General features: G+C 43.3%; 1 pseudogene; it reads right to left on the bottom strand.

Annotated features, from left to right (window-relative positions):
- The window catches only part of LOC144797977 (polyunsaturated fatty acid lipoxygenase ALOX15B-like), a 239,048-nt pseudogene that overhangs the window by 59,370 nt on the left and 158,192 nt on the right, over window positions 1-21,486 (bottom strand).

Genomic DNA, 21,486 nt, shown 5'->3' with positions numbered 1-21,486 from the left:
GAAGGCAGTGCCACTCATCCTGGATCCTGAGGAGCAGGAACATCCACCCATTGAGGATCAAGGGCTTGGTCACGATGCAAGTGATGAAGAGGACGATGATATCCGGAGTCAGCTCATACGCAACTTCTTCTCATAATGTTGAGTCACTGCGAATGAGTGTGCAAGCTTGTAGCATTGAGTGGCAAGTGTTGCTATGTGTGTGTCCAGCTGACTGTATGCAAAGTCACTTTTATGTGTGTTCTGATGTGTCACGCAAGTGCTGATGTCATGCCACACTGAAATGCACAATGACTTAGCTTCATTTTTACATGTGTACTACATTGTTCATGTTTTGTACCTGCCCATGTCTTTAGCAAAGATTTGTAACGGTGAGCCCTTGTGTGTCTCTCATTCCCAGGTTGCTGTGCCTGTTGTCTGTTTGTGTCATCTCAGTCCTCCTGCTATTCCTCATGATGATTGCAACGTGGGCCGAATCAGCGTTCACATGGGAATGTGTGGGAAGTGTTTCTGTGCATGTTGAAGACCCATCCATATATGTGTAATCACCATGGATCAAATTACATGTTGCACCGCTCGCATGACAGGACAGTCACCCTTATAGACACTCATCTGTTGTGGAGTATTTACTCTGGTGAAGGCATCAATGTGTATCAACCTTGACCCTGACACATTGCAGATTCCACGAGTAAACATTGTGTGGAACATCACAACCACAGGCTCCATGGTGAATTGCAGCCTCACTGTGTGCAGCAGGATGTGTTTGGCACATCCACTTAATCTTGTGTGCCAGTACAGTTTGATTGGTAATCAACCATGTTGTGAAGGTGTGGGCCAGCGTATGTCCCACATGTTCTGTCAAGTGTCCTGTGAGTCTGTTCGTATGGATGCATTGCCCCTTGTGCCAGCATGTCATGTCACTGTCACATTGCTTCCTCAGGGCCAGTGGAGAACACTGCTTTGCAAGCCTTCTCGGTCAGTTGATGTTAACTTTCTATTCCTATGATGCCAGGAACGTAGCGCTGATGACGTCACAACATTGTGCTGTAGCTAATGGAATGGCTTACGTTGCACCAGTCGGGTGACGTCAATTCCATTATTCTTTTGTGGCGTGCTGCATATCCTGGTCACGGTAGGGTTGGTTTTGTGGCATTGCTCCTCATTACTCTCTGTTGATTGCCGGACCAGCAGCTTGTTATATGAGGCATTTCAAAGCCCAGTTGGACGAGACAATGACTGTCTATTGTGGGGCTTCCTTGTGTCTACATAATTCCCTCCCTCGTCGGATGAGCTTCTTAAGGCTCTTGCGGGTGATGTATAAATTCCCTTCTTGACCCTCTCTGATTGCCAGGGGTAACTACGGATTGTTGCCTTTGTGTGAGTACCACTGCAGTGCATTATTAATTTTTAACATTGGAGCATTATTCATACACTGTGAGTACCTTCGTTACTGCATGGCTCTAATTGCATTGAAGCAGCATGCACAGCGTTATACACCCATCATTTTTGCTGAAAAACTGCTACCTTTTATGTGTCCATGTTGAAACATCAGATCTAGTATAAATGTCATTACTGTGATGCCAAGTATGATACAGTGGCTGTTGTTTTCCTTTACAGGTGTAACAGTTACAGTATAGGTCCTGAGGTATTCTGTGAATCAGTGGCAAGATGTGTTGGATGCTTATGTTTGTTTATCTTTGTTTCAGATCTCCCTCCCTGCTGTTCCCTTCCTTTCCTTCCCTTGCCTGATCACCCTATTGAGTCAGTTATTTATACTCAGACCAAGGGGCTATTGGGAGATGGCCCACAATGATCATTGCACCTTTCTGATGATTCAAGGAAACAACAGTCCCAGGCAGTCGTGTGCACATTGTCTCACCAGCATTACAGGTAAACTCCTTGCATGAGTGCTATTTTCTTCTGAGCAATGGGACTGGACATGGACATTGGCTAAAGCAGCATGGTCTCCACACAAACCTAATACATTTGTATAGCAAATGTGTCCCACACAGTACAATGTGCATCATTACTGTCACCGCAAATTTCTTGCCAGTTTGCATGCGCCATCTATGGCATAATTGACACAGATTGTGCATATGGGAGTATGTGTACTGTGGCAACATGCATGGTGTTCATCATAGCTAATGATCCATATTGTGCATGAAGTACCTGGTTGTGTATGTATTGTTGCAGCTTGCTACACACAACGGGCAGCCCACACCTGCTGACGCTTTGTGTCCTGTGCGCAGCTTGGCCTTTTGGTGCCTGATCCTGTGCCCGTCATTTATAGTGATTGTTCTTCCATTTTAGGTCTGTGACCCATGAGTAACCAGGCACTCCTTCCTTTCCATACACCGCTTACATTGTGCCTTTCAATCCTCCTTCTCTTTCTGTGCTAGTTTTTGCATGGTGTCTCACCCCTTCCACCATCATGTGTTCACTCATTCCTGCTGCTGCCTTCCCTGCGGCACCACCCCTCTGAGTGCCCTGATTCTGCAACACAGACACCTCCCAGATGCTCTTCCCTCCCTCCACCCATTGTTAATGCAGGCATCAGATTGTCAGTGCCACTGTTGCGCCACATCCGAGCCAAAGGCAGGACCGTCTGCACCTGCAACGTGCACAGTGCAAGACTCTCTGGTCCTTCCATGACGCAGGTAACACAACAGACTCATGCTCCAGCCACCCTCCAAACAGGGAACACAAGACATTCATTCACCTGCTATCAGGTAACCTCTAAGCACAACCATTACAGCTTTGCTGGCTGTGTGTGCAACTCCTATTGCCAACAACGCGCTGCCCCGCATGACAGACCATGTCCGTACAACCAGGTCATGTGCCTCCTACTGCACACCCGCTACATCCAGCAGCACGCCTTTGGACTCTGTCACCTCAACCAATACAAGAGCCCCACACATCTCCTTCATTACAGTGACCTGATTGAACGCATCATCAGCACACTAAATCAACATTGCCATCACAGATGGATACGAGATCACCCACAGGGACCACACCAACACTCCAGGACGATGACTAGCAATTTCATCAGAAGTACCCCTCAGAGTCTCATACTACACCAAGGACACACTCAGCATTGTCAAACATCTGCACTTCAGGTTTCACACCAACCCCCAGACCACCCTCAGTCTAACTATCATCTACAGATCTCCAGGCCTACACCCACAATTCACCTAAGCCATCTATAATTATTATAATAGTCATGTATAGAGCGCACATCTAAGCCAACAGGGTTGTCCCAGCGCTGTAGTGTGCCTAAAATGAGGCAGCATACAGAAGAGCAACTAATCTAGCAGGCTAAATATCCAGGTCTTAAGGGCTTAGCGAGAATCACATTCATACAGAATAGACACAGCAGAAGAGGTAGCTTAGTCCAACATTGGGTGGTTCCTACCTGAGAGGTTTCACCTCTTGATCTACGTTTAGCTAAGCAAGGACTAATGAGCATGTGCTTGTCATTGTAACGTAGAGATCGTGATTGACAATAGGGACGCAGTCTCCTCCTAAGATAGACTGGACCACGGCCTTGTCCTGCCCAGAAGGCGAGTGTAAGCGCCTTGAACTCTATTTGTGTAGCCATGGCAGCCAATGGAGTAGTCTTTGACACAGGGAGATATGTTGTCAAAGTGAGACTCAACATACCAGGCAGGCAGCAGCATTTTAGCCCATATGCAGTATACGGAGCAAGCCTAATGTGAGATGTACGTATGAGACTTTCGCGTAGTGTAAATGGGAGGTAATCAGTGTGTGAAGCACCGTTTTACGGGTTACAATGTGCAGATAGTGTATAATTCTCTTGATGAGTTTACTCTTGCGGATACAAGCGGCACCCGCCTCTTGTACCTGTGTGGCAAGGGATAGCTGATTGTCCCATCTTACTCCCAGATTCCTGACCATGTCCTTATGTGCCGGGGCAATGGCCAGTTCCTCTGGCCACCACATATTGGAAGAGAGGGGAGAAGGTTGTTTAATGAAGAGGAACTCTGTGTTTACTGTATTAAGTTCTCAGAAATTGTGGTACATCCAGGCCACAATAATCTAGAGATTATTTTCTAGTGTGTCAAAAGTTAGCGGCACACACATCATTCTAGGTGAATAGCAGCTGAGGTTCATCAGCATATGTTATGATTTGGACTTCAGACATGGAAATCGATGCAGCCAGCGGGGTTAAGTAAATATTACAAGACAGAGGGTTTAGAGCAGAGACCAGCAGCACACCCCACTTCAGTGATTTGACTGGAGAGATTGATGGATAGTTCTGGACCTGCTGTGTGCAGTCAGATAGTAAGGACGATATACAGTACACCATGAAGCCACCCACGCCTATGGTCTTAAGGAGGTTCAGAAGAATGGGATGGGCAACAGTGTCAAATGCTGTAGACAAGTCTAACAGCACCATCAACGCCTTGGAACCTCCGTCAACCGCCCAGCGTATAGAGTCTGCCATTTCAATGAGGGCCGACTCCGTACTATATCCGGGGGTTTAGCTGGATTGAGAGTCGTAAAGGAGGCTATTATCTTCAACAAAGGCCATCAGTTGCTGCAAGGAATTGTTCACTTAAAGCTTGGCCGGAGCTGGTAGGTAAGAGTTAGGTCTATCATTGCAAGGAGATACAGGATCTGTGTTGGCTTTCCTTAAGATGGGCAGGAGGAACACGTGTCTCCACACATCCAGATTAGAGCCCAATTTGAGGGAAAGGTTCCAAATGGAGCTTAAATGGTGATTGGGACGCTTAGCGAGGATGTTGTATAGGTTGGCAGGCAAGGGGTCAGTAGGGTAACGGGATTTACACATCTGAAATTAGAGCAGAGAGGCTTCATATGATAATGTGTAAAATATACTGAGACCACAGAGATGGGAAACGGCTTTATAGATTGGTCCTCAGACATTGGACAAGTACATCGGCACACAGGCGCTCACCTACACTGACAACATGGGTCAGGGATACAGCAACTCCTGGCTGGAGGACAACCATTGCACCATCCTGCATTTGTACATCAACATTTGCATCCAGTGGCCCAAAAAACAACACACTGCATCACACTCCGTTACAGATCCACCAAGTATGATTGACCAAAGTCAACACAAACAAGCTGTGTGGCACCCTCACACAGGACACTCCAACCAACGACACCACCACACCCTGCAACCACACACACTGGATCAGCGACTGACCCAACGCTCTTCCCACATTGGAGGAATTTCCTTTGAAGCACAACAACAGTTAAGCCACCCGGGACAAGGCAGACCTACTAGACTCATACACGTCTAGCCATACTCATGTGCAAACCTTGTAAAACAAACAACCGTCAGTTTACTTTCTGCCCTGAAATCCACAACACACAGACATCACCATATCATCAGCACGGACAAGAGGACAACCTCCAGGTATGGCCTAGGCACCAACACACACAAGATGAATGACCTCATTGGCATTGTGAGAGAACTATCTGACCCCAGCTCTCTATCCAAGAGACATCCCACCCTTGCAAGGCCAAGGGGATCCCTTGCAACTTACTACCACTGCAAGCTCATGGACATACGCGACAGCCTCGCAACACAGAGGCAGTCAGCGCTTTTTCCACAGGACATACCCCCTCAGGTCCGTGACTCCCGTCAGCAGCAAAAACACCACCCGGCTCATGTACACCATCCACTCCGGTTCTCCATCTGGACCCTTACCACACAACATCTCAATCACAGCATACACCATCCTTCAGGCCCACCTCCGGGACGTCTTGAATGTCTCCTTTGAGTATGCCACTTTCCATGGGAGCTGTAGGCATGCAGGAAGCGAGGCCCTTCTTTTACGACGTACGGCTGTACCGCAGGATCGCCTGGAAGGTCACCCTGCTTCCCTACCCGGCAAATGTCATCAAGAAGACAGTCAACAAGCAACTGACCATCTCACTCCAAGCAAACATCTCCAGGCAAACCGCACCAGACCTTCCCTCATTGCCACCACCAACAACATCTTGGACCGTGCTCAACAATGGTGAGTACACCGGGGGGGGGGGGGAGGGAAACATGGAGGTAGCTTGTTCAGCTGGTGCGGTGCTCCTGTGTCCGGGTGCTCGCTGTGCCTATTTCTCGCATGTTTCATGCCTACAATTGTTGTGGACGTTACCATTAATAGTCACTCATTGGAATGCTATTGTTTTGTCACTGGTTTTTGTGGCAGCTTTTCTTTTTGTCCCCTCCGCTCGCCTGACCGGAGGTTTCCCCTTGGCATTGTGGCATTGTGAGCGACGAGCAGAGGCGGCCCCTCCCCGGTCTGATTCAGCCCTGCCGACAGGGCTGCTTGTTGATGGCAGGCTGTTTGTTGGTTGCTCTGCTTGTTTCTTCCGGCCCCATATGTGCCTGGTGGTGGTTTCGCTTTCTTTAGGCAGCCCTTCCCAGCAGCGCGGCTTGCTGCACTGGGGGCTGCCCACCCTGGAGCTCCGCAAAGGGCGCCGGATTCGGAGCCTACTTCAGCCCACTTGAGGAAATCTTCTGGACTCTTCCCATGCTTCTTACGTTGCAGACACAGATGTAACTGTAAGTAGCGGGGCACAGGGGGTACAGCTGGAGGACGATACTAATGATATTATTGCAGAGGTGAGCAGTAATTTGGGGCAAGTAACCAATATCCCGCCTGTCTTCACATCGCTGACTGCGGAGGGGGCAATTAGGACAAAAAACAGACGGGGGCAAAAAACAAAGCTCATACTAAGGTACACAAGTTGAATATCGAGAGTGTGAGTGACCCTACGCTGTTAGATCAAGATTCTAGATTTGACTCTAGTAAAGGCAACATAAAGGGAAAGGGGAAGGGGGTCCAATTATTGCAGGTTAAGGCTAGGAACGACTCTAATATTGTTTCTAAGGGCCAGTAAGTAATTGAAGAGGGAACCTCTCCCCTAGCGACTGCTAAACCTATAAACAGCTGGTCACAGGGTCTGGGCCATTGTTCAGCGCTAGGTAAAAATACTGGTAAATCCTCCTCCTACCTGAGCACTGAAGTTAAGTCTAAGCGCACAAGGGGTGGCAATTTGGCAAAAGTTACATAAGCCACAAAATCTGCCATCCTTGTCTCAAACGCAAGAATTACACCGTCTTTAAGGTCATATTTTAAAGTGGTCCCACAAGTACTCGACTTGGCTAAAGAGGTTTTGATGTCTGATTCAAATATTTCTATTCCTCCAGCCTTGGCCTCGGCCTCGGTTACTGTACTGCTCCCCTTATCTGAGATATTGGGGTCAGTACTGGAGGTTAACTCTCCTGACCCCTGCTGTACGCTAACTGAGGATTCACCTTTAGATCTGGAAGGCGGGAATCGTTTAAATAATGGCTTAGTTACAAGTGCCGGAGTTCCAGGTACCCCGGTCGAGCAGTCTGACCTCCAACAACAAATTACGTATTCCCTGATCTACCGCTGAGTTTAGAATCATCAACTTCGGGGGGGGGGCTACAGAACTCCTTGGTATCACTGGCTACTGACCTTCAGTATACTATTAGTCCTGAAGAAGTCTCATTGAAATCTATGTTTTCCTCTTTGACCTCTGACATAAAAAAGGGTTTTGAGCCTTCATCCGCCAACCAGCTTGAAATAAGGAATTATTGTGAATCTCTGGATAGTAAAATTGATGGTCTCAGCTCCTGAACAACTGCCTTAGAAGAAACAGTCGCAGGGATGTCATTACATCTGGATCAGGCTAAGGCGGACATTGTGAATTTGAAAAAGGAGGATCATGCCCTTTCCGAGAGGATGGAAGCCTTGGAGAACAACGCGAGACAAAGTAATCTTCGAATTCTTAATGTTCCTGAGGGGAGTGAGGGCCCTTACATAAAGCAATATATCATCTCGCTCTTAAGAGACTCATTACATCTTGAGCAGTCGGCTGAGGAACTGTCTTTGGACATTTAAAGAATGCATAGGGACCCTTTCATGAAAAACCCTCAGAGAACCAGACCAAGGAAGATTTTGGTGAATTTTCACACTTACTATCTGAAAGAGTTGATTCTTGGTCAGGCTCTTAAACAAAAATCCCTAAACAGGAAGGGCTTCATTTTTCAGGTCAGATCAGATCTTTCAAAGGCAACCTTGGACAAGCAATGGGAGCTGGGGAGGAGATTAGAAGCTTTTAGGCTGTTAGGGGCCTCTGCGCAGCTTAAATTTCCCGCTGCATTAAAGATAATGTACAATAATCAAATGTATAATATCAGATCTGTACAGGCAGCAGATGAATTGCTGTTGGGGCTAGGGAAAAAAGGTGGTCAGCCAGGCAAGGGGGGAAGATCAACTACATCTACTACAGGCCCTCTCTTTAGTCCCCACCAATGCTTTTACTATTGTTAGTGTGATACAAAAGGAGAAAAAAAATATATATATAATAATATTCTAGTAATATTCCAATATCCTAAATATGTTATTTATAGTTAGAGACTATGTCTCTTCTCACTTAAAACTACACAAAGAGGGTAAACTTGACTGTGGAGGGGCTGTAATCACATAATCCTTATAGCAGGATTTTGGGTAACATCTTACATTTTAACTACACTTATGGCATTCTGAAAAAATATTTACAGCACATGCGAGTGCCTGGGGGGGGCACTACCCTCTGGACTTGTTCCAGATAGATAGGGCAAGGGTTTCCCAGGGAAATGGGGGGGTAGTATAGGGCATGGGGTAAGTGGGTGGGTGTCGCATAGGGAAAAAATAAAAAAAGTTCCTAATTTCTTGTTTTGCTTGTTTTCTTTTCTGTTCCTGTAGTATGGTGATTTTCGGTATATCTTTGTTAATTTTTCGAGGGGGGTGCCTAGTATTGCTTGGTGTTAAGACTTTTACAGGTAAAAGCTCATTCTTTTATGGGTAGTCTTATGTTCCTCTCCTGGAATATCAATGGCCTCCGCACCAGTCCCAGAAGGGACAAAACCATGCAATATCTTAAGGATAGTGATGCTGAGGTCATTGTTCTCCAGGAGACACATTTAACAGAACCAGAGTTGACCACCATGGTAGGAGAGACTCCATGGATTGATTTCGCAGCTACCTCAACCCATATGACAAACAACAGGGGTGTGGCAATCCTGTTTAAAAAAATCTTTAAAAGCTCGACTAATATCAAAACTATCAGATCCAGGAGACAAATGGGTAATTTCTTTAATCAGTATAGTAGCAGTACAGCTTACCATAGTGTGTTATTATGGCCCAAATATCGATGACCCTTCTAGTTTGGAAACTGTTTTTTCACATCTACTTTCTTTTCCCGAACCTACTATCTTAGCGGGCGATTTTAATATAGTTCTTGATCCTCTACTGGACAAATCACCAAATAGCCGGGCTTTGACACCTTCCAAAACTTGGTCTCTATTAATGACTAACATGAAACAGTATGGGTACCTAGACATTTGGAGGATTAGGGCAGGGAACCAAAAGGGTGTCTCATTTCAGAACCTCAAATACCACCATCAATCTAGGATTGACTATATTTTGATTAGTCAATCATTAAAAAGCATGGTAAACAATATTAAGTACCTCCCATCAATCAATCAGGAGTTTGTTAAAGCGCAACTACTCACCTGTAAAGGTCTCAAGGCGCTAGGGGTGGGGGAGGGTGCAGGTTCCATTCCATCAAGGAGGGGGTCTGTCGAAGAGCCAGGGTTTGAGGTTTCTTGCGTAGATGGGGAGCGATGTTGTCTGTCTGAGGTGGAGCGGAAGGGCGTTCCATGCTTTGGCCGCGAGGAAGGAGAAGGAGCGGCCTCCCGATCTGGTCTTTCTGGTGCGGGGGACCACGGCGTAGGAGAGCTGGGCTGATCGTAGGGTCCTTTGGGGTGCGTGGAATTTGAGCCGGCTGTTCAGGTATGCTGGTCCGGTGCCGTGGAGGGCCTTGTGTGCATGGTGAGCATCTTCAAGGTGATTCTCGCCTCGACGGGGAGCCAGTGGAGTGTGCGCAGGTGCTGGGAGATGTGGCAGTGTTTTGGCAGGTTGAGGACCAGTCTTGCGGCGGCGTTCTGGATGTTCTGGATCACATCTGTCAGATCACTCGGCTATATTAATGACCATGACAAGACTCCCTAAAACGGCTTCTAGAAGCTGGTCGTTTGACCGGTCACTACTTTCATCACAGGAGGAGATCTCCTTTTTATTAAGTGAAAGCAACTGGTTTTTGAATCTTAATAATGGCACGGCCGCACCAGGATCTGTTTGGGATGCATTTAAGGCTTTTCTTAGGGGCCAAATTACTAATCGAGTCTCACATAAGAGGAAGCTGTACAGAGAGGAGGTCTCTTCCAGGGAGGCAGATATAGAAAGGCTCCAAAATTAAATCAATTTTTTACAATCTCCCTCGTCTATTTTGTGACTAAACTTCTGCCATCCACAAGTAGGCGTGATACCTGTGAATGGCAGAAGGCTAGTCATTGTTAATAATCTTTTCCAACATATTTTGTATCCACAGTCTGAATTGTGTCTACGCAGTTACATCTCATCTTCACTGCAGGCCCGATTGTACCAGTATGAATGTTATGCATAGATGTATGTGCCAGTGATTGGTTTTATTAAGTGTGAAAGTAAGTATGACTTGAGTATGGTTGCCTGGGAGTGTGTGGGACATGTATGTACTGTATAAAATTCAATATCCACACCATGAGAGATATTTCCTCTTTTTTTATTAAATATATCATGGCGATCTGATTATGATCCATTCTATTTGAACAAAAACAATCAATAAACCAAAGAGAACTAAATGAAAATTGTGTGATGTGTATTGGGCTCTGATATTCATCTGTCACCTTGTATTTAAAAGTGAAGGATCCCTTATGGACTGTGATATATGCTCTGGCAGGGTATTCTGTTGATTCTATTGTACTGTTATACCCCTTTTGTGGCCTGCCAGCATCCTAAATCCCCACGGGGAACCCCCTTCTATCTTGTTGTTTGTGTTTGCACTGGTCACAGGAGGGCCTTGTGCTGCCTACACCAGGGCCCAGTGTCAGCTAAATTGTCAATAAATTCACACTCCATGTGCATTGAGCATGGTGCATGGTTGTGTAACTGCACCATATGGGATGAGTACAATTGGACATGGGCATCCACAGAGATGTTTATAGGGGTGAGCAGATTTTTTTCTTCTTCACCATCTCCCTTGCACCCATCTCACCCTACCCCTTGCACCCTCATCCCCTCCGCCTTGCACCCTTCTCACCCTCCACCTTGCACACTTCTCACCCTCTGCCTTGCACACTTCTCACCCTACCCCTTGCACACTTCTCACCCAACCCCTTGCACCCTTCTCACCCTCCCCCTTGCACCCTTCTCACCCTCCACCTTGCACCCTTCTCACCCTACCCCTTGCACCATCCTCCCCTCCGCCTTGCACCCTGCTCACCCTCCGCCTTGCACACTTCTTACCCTACCCCTTGCACACTTCTCACCCTACCCCTGCACCCTTATCCCCTCCACCTTGCACCCTCTTCCCCTTCCCCTTGCACCCTTCTAACTTTCCGCCTTGCACACTTCTCACTCTACCCCTTACACCCTCCTTACCCTCCGCCTTGCACCCTTCTCACCCTAGCCCTTGCACCCTCCTCCCCTCCACCTTGCACCCTTCTCACCCTCCGCCTTGCACACTTCTCACCCTACCCCTTGCACACTTCTCACCCTACCCCTTGCACCCTCCTCCCCTCTGCCTTGCACAATTCTCGGCAACACCCTTGCATCCTTCACACCCAATGGAGGGTGCTGCCACCTGGGACAATGGGACCATTTGTAAAGCATGATGGACTAGGGCCAGCCCTGATTTGGCCCGCACCAGAAACACTGGTGATCCAGGGGGGGCCAAGAGCCCCCCTTGCTGCCCCCATAGACGCACAGGGAACTGGGTCTGATTTGGGGTCCCACAATGCATTTAGTGACACCCACCCTTCCAGAATACTGGACGTCTATTATTGGGTGTGTGCTTCCTATAGCATGGGACATGGCATGGCCTTGGTTTGTCAACGGGGCATACACATGTTAGTGGCATTTGCATTTTTTTGCCTGTAGTTATGGTCAGCTGGCGCTTCGCGCTTGTTGCGGCCATTGTTTGTACATGGAGTGTAGATACCATTACCCCAATGTTACATGAGTTGTTTGTATACTCAGCAGGCTCTACGACTCCTTCAATGCCATGTACTCTCACCGGTGGTAGCAGGGCCATTACCTTCTCCTCCCAAGGATGGTACTGTACTGGTCTGCGGGGACCACCACCTCCAGTGTTTTGGCTCTGTAGGTAGTCGGCGTCCATCTTCCTCTTCACCATCCTCCGCAGATCGTACCAGCTGGCCTGGCATTCAGTCCTGGTGCGTCTGATGGGTGCAACAGCATTCAGCTTATTGACAATCCTCTCCCACAGTTGTGTTTTCTCAGCTATGCTGGTCCGTCTGACCAATGCTCCAAAAATCTGTGGCTCGACTCTGAGGACTTCATCTACAAGGATCTCCATTTCCTCCTTTGTGAACATTGTATTCTTGTGTGCGGACATGGTGTGGGGTGAATGTGATGGGGGTGAGTGTGTGTATGGATGTGGGTGTGTGGGTATGAATGTGAATGGGGGTGTGGGTCTGAATGTGATTGGGGCTATGTGTGAAGGTGGATGTGTGCAGTTGTTCAGTGCTGTCTCTCTCTGTGGCTAAATGGGTGTGTTGCAAAGCATCATGGTTTGTGTGGCGGGCCCTTTTTATTGGTCCATTTGTGGGTGGGGCTTAGTTTGAAATTTTGATAGGTGTGTTATAAGGGGTGGATCAGAGTTAGGCCCTCTATTTGCCTGTTTAGATCTGGCCAGGACATTCATTTCCAATGGTTTGTACACAGATGATATGTTTTGTGGTGTTGTGCGAGTTGTTTGCACACTCCAAGTGCTGTTTTAATGGGTTCGCGTGCGCTTCGTTCTGGGGGGGTTCGATTCGTATTTGCTTTTGTGGCTCGCTCATATGCGATGTTTTTCTGGGGTTCGTGTGCCCTTCTTTCAGGAGGGGTTCAAATCATTTTTGTTTGTGTGGCTCGCTCATACACGGCGTTTATACGGGGTTCGCGTGCGCTTCGTTCAGGGGGGGGTTGAATCGTATTTAATTGTGTGGCTCGCTCATATACGCGATTGTACGAGTCCCGTTCTCGGTCTGGATCATATTTGTCGGGTCATACAGCATGTTTACGATTTGTATGGTTTATTTCCCGAGTCCGTGTCGTACGGATTATCGCAAGTTTTTCGTACGGTTCGCAAGGATTCGGACGTATTTTTAAGAAACGGATCGTACTACACAATTCGTATGGATTTGTACGATTCGTACGGAAACGGCTATGAATACGAATCGTCGGACGGTTTTCTTTCCCGAATCGGAATCGGCCCCCTAATGTACATTTTAACAAATATACTTAATTAAAAAAAGTTAAACGCAATACATATTAATTAATATATATTTAATGTTAAACAATAATAAACTATTCATTTTAATTTATTTCATAATTTTATGATTACATTAGAATGTATGAATATATATATATATATATATATATATATATATATATATATATATTCACTGAAAAAACCATAGGTTTCACACACGTCGTAGTTAGGAATTAGCATTTAAAAAACCTTGCAAATTCACTGAAAAAAAAACATAGGTTACACACATTATAGTTAGGAATTAGCATTTAAAAAACCTTGCAAATTCACTGAAAAAACCATGTCCTAGTTAGCTGGACACTCATACAAAACCTTTGAAATTCCCCCGTTATAGTTAGTTCAGCTAACTATAACTCGCGCGACCGCAATGCACTGCTGATGACTTCACATATTACATCACTCATGACATGGTCAGTGACATCACTCATGACATCACTGATGACATCTCAAATGACATCACTGATGACATCACTGATGACATCATCCTTGTGACAAATTGGCAGAATTCCTCTCAGCGTAAAATAACCTTTGACACACACATTCAAAAATAGAAACTAACATTTTCTTTAAAATGGAGATACCAATACCAATTACAACAACCTATTAGGTAATTCCATCATCTACACATACACATCCACTCATTCACCAACAGTTCTATATAGTCACTCATACATGTACTTACTCCTCAAAAGTACTCATACACCTATACATCCTGTTACACACTAATACTCATCCATATAGTTACTCACACACATATTCACATATGCAAATAAACTATCAAAAATCCATTAACTTGATTATACTGCGCTACATACACACAACAACACGTACTACTACAGAAACGTACACATATTTACTCTCTTAAACAATCAATTATAAAAACACATACTTATTATACAGGTACTCTTCCAAACTCTCACTCTCACATATACTCAAATATATACATCAATACTCACATATACTAGTTTAAAACATATGTAGTTACTCATGAATACACTATTGAGACAGTCATTCACTCACTAACCCACCCATACACACAATCATCCATCATTTGCTGTCTTCAAAACACATAAAAACAGTGAGTCACTCATTCATGCATCTGTGCACTAAATAATATTCACCACCGAACCATACAGACACTCATACTGATACTCAACTAATAACCCATACACACACTCATGTAGCTACTCACCAACCCATACAGTCACTTATACACAAAGTGAGACACTGATACATATATTTAAATATTTAAACATTACTCGCTAATATTTGTATTCACTAAGATACACTTAACTAGTCAGTTAACCAATCAATTTTGCAAAATAAATCCATTTACACACTTATTTATTCTTCCATCAACTTTTAGATATACATATATAAAAAATATTTATTTTTCAGAAAGATACACATTCACTGGATGATGTCATCAGTGATGTCATCAGTGATGTCGTTTGAGATGTCATCAGTGATGTCATGAGTGACGTCACTGACCATGTCATGAGTGATGTATTATGTGACGTCATCAGCAGTGCATTGCGGTCGCGCGAGTTATAGTTAGCTGAACTAACTATAACAGGGGAATTTCAAAGGTTTTGTATGAGTGAAATGTCCAGCTAACTATAACATGTGTGAAACCTATGGTTTTTTAAGTGAATATATATATATATATATATATATTAAAGCTCCAGATACACCGGTATCGTGGGTCACTCTTGGTGGAAGGAAGATCAGTAAGTTCATGTCCTGCTAGACAGACTATGCGGTTTATTGCCTTATGTGTCCCTGCCAATTAAAATATATTGGCAGCACAATCAATCCTGTAAAACTGAGAGTCTTAGAGCATATGAGAGCGATTATGAACAAAGATTTCACCTACCCTGTCGCTCGACATTTTGCGAATAAGCACAACAGCAACAGAGACCTTTTGAGGTTTTTCTGTTTAGACTGTGTCCCGGAAAGTTCAAGGGGAGGGAACAGACTTTTGACTCTCAGGAGACTTGAATCTCGTTACATTGTTTACCTTGAAACTAAGGCACTAGGAGGTCTTAATATGGGGGAGGAAATGGCAACTCATTTGGGATGATACTGAGAAGCATATGAAATTGACGACGTGATTTTTGGGAATGATGTAAGATGAAATTTGTAATGACACAGAAAAATGTTAAAAAGTTGTGGTGGGTGGTGGGTATCGATGTCTGTAAGTTTTTTGAACATGTGACGGCTTAACCAAAATAATTGGCATTGAGGGTGTCCTCTGAGAGGGACGAAGCATGTGTGACTCCATGCAGCGTTTGGCTGCAATTGCCGATCCACGGCAAGATTGAACCTCTATTAGGTTTCACTAAATATAATTGATGTTGTGGTTTGTAGACTGCGACTGTCATTATGACACTTATAAATTGAGTTCACACTGCTGAGCCCAAATCGAGAGAACACACCTCAAGATACACAATATATGAGGGAGTTATGCCACGACCATAATTTTAGAGGCGTGCTTGCCGATACACGCCAAAATGTTTTGTCGAAATTTAAAAACTAAAGTAATCTCGTTTGAATTGTACACTCAAATGTGGGCATTGAAGCCGTCTATAGACACTCCAAGATGGCGCTACCTGATTGCGGTTGCGATCAGTCCGTCTTTCATTTTTGTGACCAATTTTGGGTTTCTTAAAAATGGTGCCGCGTTCTTCATTATTGAACCACTGACGAAGGGACGCAGTCCCGAAACGCGTTTGCTTGAATAAAAACTTTGCTGTATTACTTGAGCCCGTGAGTGCTGTGTCTTCACTCCCGGCCAGGGTGGGTATGGGTAAAGAGGACTGGAGCTGCAATATATATATATAGATAGATACACATACATAGATATATACATATGTATATATTCACTGAAAAAAACATCGGCTTCAGGGACGTTATAGTTAGTGCAACATTTCACTCGTACAAAACCATAGATATTTCCCCATTACAGTTAGTTCAGCTAACTATAACTCACGCCCCCACAATGTACTGCTGATGACGTCACACATTACATCATTCATGACATGGTCACAACATCACTGATGACATCACTGAGCTTGCGCTTCATTTTTTTTGTAATTTTGGCCGGATTCGCGACCCCAACGTGAACTCCGCCAAAATTACAAAACAAATATGATTTTTTTGGCCCTGACTGTCCTTGTCCGACCACCTGAGCAGGCCTAGGGGGTCAGGGTGTTTCTACCCTGCCCCCTTTTCATGATTTTTAACCTTTATTTTAATGTTTTCTTGTGACTCGGTTCTACCGAGTCACAAGATGGCTGCCAACACTTCCTAGTTTGCGGTGTTGAGAGCCAATCAGAGTGACGCTCGTGCCCGGGACGGTTCGTGAACCCACTGCTGCCCCAGATATCAAAACTTTTTCTTTTTCTAATTTCTCAGAAACTACTAAACGTATTTGCACCATTATATAAAAGGTCTCTTTCTGAACCAAGGGCTACCTTTTTGCCAAATTTGTTTTAATTCCGTTCAGCAGTTCGGGCTGTAAAATAAAAATTATGGGTATGGGGGAAGTGCCCTCCCACATGCCCCGGGGACCACCACCTCCCTAGGGCACTTAAAATTGAAATTTGGCGGTCCGTTATGGACCCCCAAGCCCCGGGGAACACCACCTCCCCTGGGCATTAGAAATGTTGGAAGGGGGGCTTTGCGACCCCCCTCCTGTAGTCCTTTGTGGCCCTGGTGACCACCACCCACCTGGGCCAGCATTTCCAGACCTATTCCAGTCAATACGCCTTGTGCCACCACCGTGCACAATCATGAGGTCAGGGGGTTGGAGATACAAAATGGTTTTAACCAATGGCATCACTTTAATCCTCTCTGTCCAACCCATTTAATGTCTACATTTCACAAAGCTAGGTCTTTGTCAATATCTCTGCATTCAGCATACCTTTTGCACCAGAAAACATAGCTGTGCCCAACAATCCACACTGAAAGCATCTTGAAGGGATGACTGTAGGTAATGAAAAGATGTCTGTAGCTGAGGTAGTCAGTTGGTTGAATGAGAGGTATGTAAAATGGTGGACAAGATGCTGTTTTTAGGAAAGTAGAGAATTGATTGGCTGTTTAAGAAGTTTGTACATTCAAAAATAGGGTGCATTTTACTCTCTTTAAAAGCATGTTTCTTATTGGTTAGTAAAACATGTGTGAAAGGTACAGTAGAAAGGATAAGGTCATGTTTTGCAAAGCTAACCACACCTGGTGTTTGCATTTGCAACATTGTGTGGTGAACTTTAAATTATGGTGAACTTGCGATCTGTCAGTAAAGTTGAATGTTATATGAACTGTTACTATGGAAACTGGCATTAAGGAGAATGGGGGAAGAAGTCAGTTGCTAAGGGTTGAAATGTGGAACCAATAGAAATGAGTTTTACAATGTGAAAAACTCTGGGAAGCAATGTTATTTGTGGCTTATGTGTATTTGTATGGAGAAAGAAAGGGAAACCTTGTCATTACTGGTTTTACCTTTCTGAGTCTGGTGCATTATATTGATTGAGTAAAAGAAAATTCTGCCAGAGTTTGTCAGATTTTTCATTCAACACGTTTATTTGCAAGGTGAGTTATACATTTGTGAGGTATATTTAAAAATATTTAACATTATTCTAAAATTGTGTTGTTTGAAATATATTGTTAAATGTAGAGATGTATATTGAAGTTTGTTTCATTGTACTTAAATGTTGTTTAAAAAGAGTCTATACAGTGATATGTGTCTTTATTAAGATGATTATTGATGTTATTAATTAGGTTTCTTTCTGAAGTCTAAACAAAGGTATAGGTGAATGATGCAGCATATTTTTAGATAGTTGGTTGAAGATACTGCACACACGTGTAGTTTGAAAGATGTTCATTTAAGGTGTAGTTTATTACGCTTCATTTTTTTGTTGTCTCTACAAAGGAAAAGTTGAATGATACTACATAATTATAGATAGTTTTGTAAAGATGCAGCACAACTGTGCTGTTCAAAGATAATTAGGTTTCTTTTATTAGTTTATACAAATGTAAAGTTATATGATGCCACATCTTTTAAGATTATCACATGGATGATGTCATCAGTGATGTCACCAGTGATGTCATTTGAGATGTCATCAGTGATGTCACTGACCATGTCAGAGTGATGTAATATGTGTCATCAGCAGGGCCTTACGGGGGCGCTTGTTAAAATTAGCTCTACTAACTATTACAGCCGATTTGTTCTGGTTTTGTATGAGTGAAATACCCAACCTGTGCTTTTTTCAGTGAATCTAAATGCTAATTTCTAACCATAACGTCCCTTAAACATATGTTAGGTGGAAATTTTACTCGCATAAAACCATTGAAATTCCCACGTTATAGTTAGTTGGACTCACTATAACTTGCGCGTGCAATGCACTGCTGATGTCGTCACATATTACATCACTCATGACATGGTCAGTGACATCACTCATAACATCACTGATGACATCTCAAATGACATCACTGATGACAACATCCTTGTGACAAAGTGGCAGACCTCCTATCAGCATAAAATAACCTTTGACACACACATTCAAAAATAGAAACTAACATTTTCTTAAAAAAGGAGAAACCAATACCAATTACAACAACTTATTAGGTATTTCCAACATCTACATACACATCCACTCATTCACCAACAGTTCTATATAGTCACTCATGCATGTACTTACTCATCATATGTACTCATACACCTATACATCCTGTTACACACTAATACTCATCCATATAGTTACTCACACACAAATTCACACATGCAAATAAACTATCAAAAAAAACATTTACTTGATTATACTGCTATATACACACCACTACACATACTTCTACAGAAACGGAAATATATTTACTCTCTTAAACAATCAATTATAAAAACACATACTCACTAACCCACCCATACACACAATCATCCACCCATACAGTCTTGCACACATGCTGTCTTCAAAATACATACAAATAGTGAGTCACTCATTCATGCATCTGTGCTCTAAGTAATATCCCCCATCGAACCATACAGACACTGATACTGATACTCAAAAAAACAACTAATAACCCATATACACACTCATGTAGCTACTCACCAACCCATGCAGCCACTTATACACAAAGTGAGACACAGATACAGATATTTAAATATTTAAACATTACTCGCTAATATATGTATTCACTAAGATACATTTAATAAGTCAGTTAACCAATCAATTTTAAACAAAAAACATCCATTTAGACATTTATTTACCCATTTATTCTTCCATCAACCTTTAGATATACATATATAAAAAATATTTATTTTTCAGAAAGATACACATTCACTGGATGATGTCATGAGTGATGTCATTTGAGATGTCATCAGTGATGTCATGAGTAATGTCACTGACCATGTCATGAGTGATGTAATATGTGACGTCATCAGCAGTGCATTGCACGCGCAAGTTATAGTGAGTCCAACTAACTATAACGTTGGAATTTCAATGGTTTTATGCGAGTAAAATTTCCACCTAACTATAACTGGTGTGAAACCTATGGTTTTTTCAGTGAATTTAATAGGTTTTTTAAATGCTAATTCCTAACTATAACTGGTGTGAAACCTATATATATATATATATATATATATATATATATATATATATATATATATATATATATATATATACAATTTCTATGGCAAAATGAAACCCCTCATTTTGTTCCTTTTCAAATTAAATGTATTAAGTGTTACCACTTTATTCCAATCAAGATGACTTCAGGTGTGCCATACTTTTGTCATAAGTAAGACTGTTAGCGTTCTAGTTGTTCTTTAGAACACTCTGGGACATTCTGTCATTGGGCTATAGTTGGGCTACATCTGGCTGATATTTGGGCTACATTTGGGCTCTTTTGTCTCTGGTGGCCATCTTGGGAGACTGCATATCAGAATTTTTTTAATGAAATATAAGAGGATTTGAGAAGTCACTCAAAATGTGCCCTAATTTTTCTTTCTTCAGAACTAATCATAATTTCGAAGGCAAAATGAACCCCCTCATTTTGTTCCTTTGCAAATTAAATGTTTTAAGTGTTAACACTTTATTCCAATCAAGATGACTTCAGGTGTACCATACTTTTGTCATAAGTAAGACTGTTAGCGCTCTAGTTGTTCTTTAGAACACTCTGGGACATTCTGTCATTGGGCTATAGTTGGACTACATCTGGCTGATATTTGGGCTACATTTGGTTTTTCTTGTCTCTGGTGGCCATCCTTGGGCTACTTTGGGCTACATTGGGCTACATTGGGCTACATTTGGGCTCTAACATATATATAGCCCAATGTAGCCCAATATATATTTTTTCAAAGTTAATTTTCGTAAAAACCACTGGAGCATATATCTTGAGACATAGCAAAGGCACATCGGGGTACCAGTCCCAACAATTTTGCCAAATTTGGTGAAAATACATTCAGCCGTTCGGGCTAAAAGTGAGTCTAACCGCCCTATGGAAATTAACATGGGGAAAACACGTTTTGGGACCCCCCTTTTATCTCGGCCCCCTCTTGACGGATCCCCCCGAAACTTTCAGGGAAGGAGTGGAGCGCAGCGAGGCAAAGTTAAGGAAAATAACAGGTGGATTCCTCATTCGGCGCCAAAGTTATTCCCAATAGAATGTTGCAGATTTCCTAGGGAAAACGATCCTAACTATAACTACCTACTGGCGAGCGCCAGTAGGTAATATATATATATATATATATATATATATATATATATATATATATATATATATATAAAATTTCTATGGCAAAATGAAACCCCTCATTTTGTTCCTTTTCAAATTAAATGTATTAAGTGTTACCACTTTATTCCAATCAAGATGACTTCAGGTGTGCCATACTTTTGTCATAAGTAAGACTGTTAGCGTTCTAGTTGTTCTTTAGAACACTCTGGGACATTCTGTCATTGGGCTATAGTTGGGCTACATCTGGCTGATATTTGGGCTACATTTGTTTTTTTTGTCTCTGGTGGCCATCTTTGGGCTACATTGGGCTACATTGGG

This window comes from Lissotriton helveticus, chromosome 12 (assembly GCF_964261635.1).
Source record: "Lissotriton helveticus chromosome 12, aLisHel1.1, whole genome shotgun sequence".
Lineage (NCBI taxonomy): Eukaryota > Metazoa > Chordata > Amphibia > Caudata > Salamandridae > Lissotriton > Lissotriton helveticus.
The sequence above is the reverse complement of the archived record's forward strand: the minus strand, read 5'-3'. Positions and strand labels throughout refer to the sequence as shown.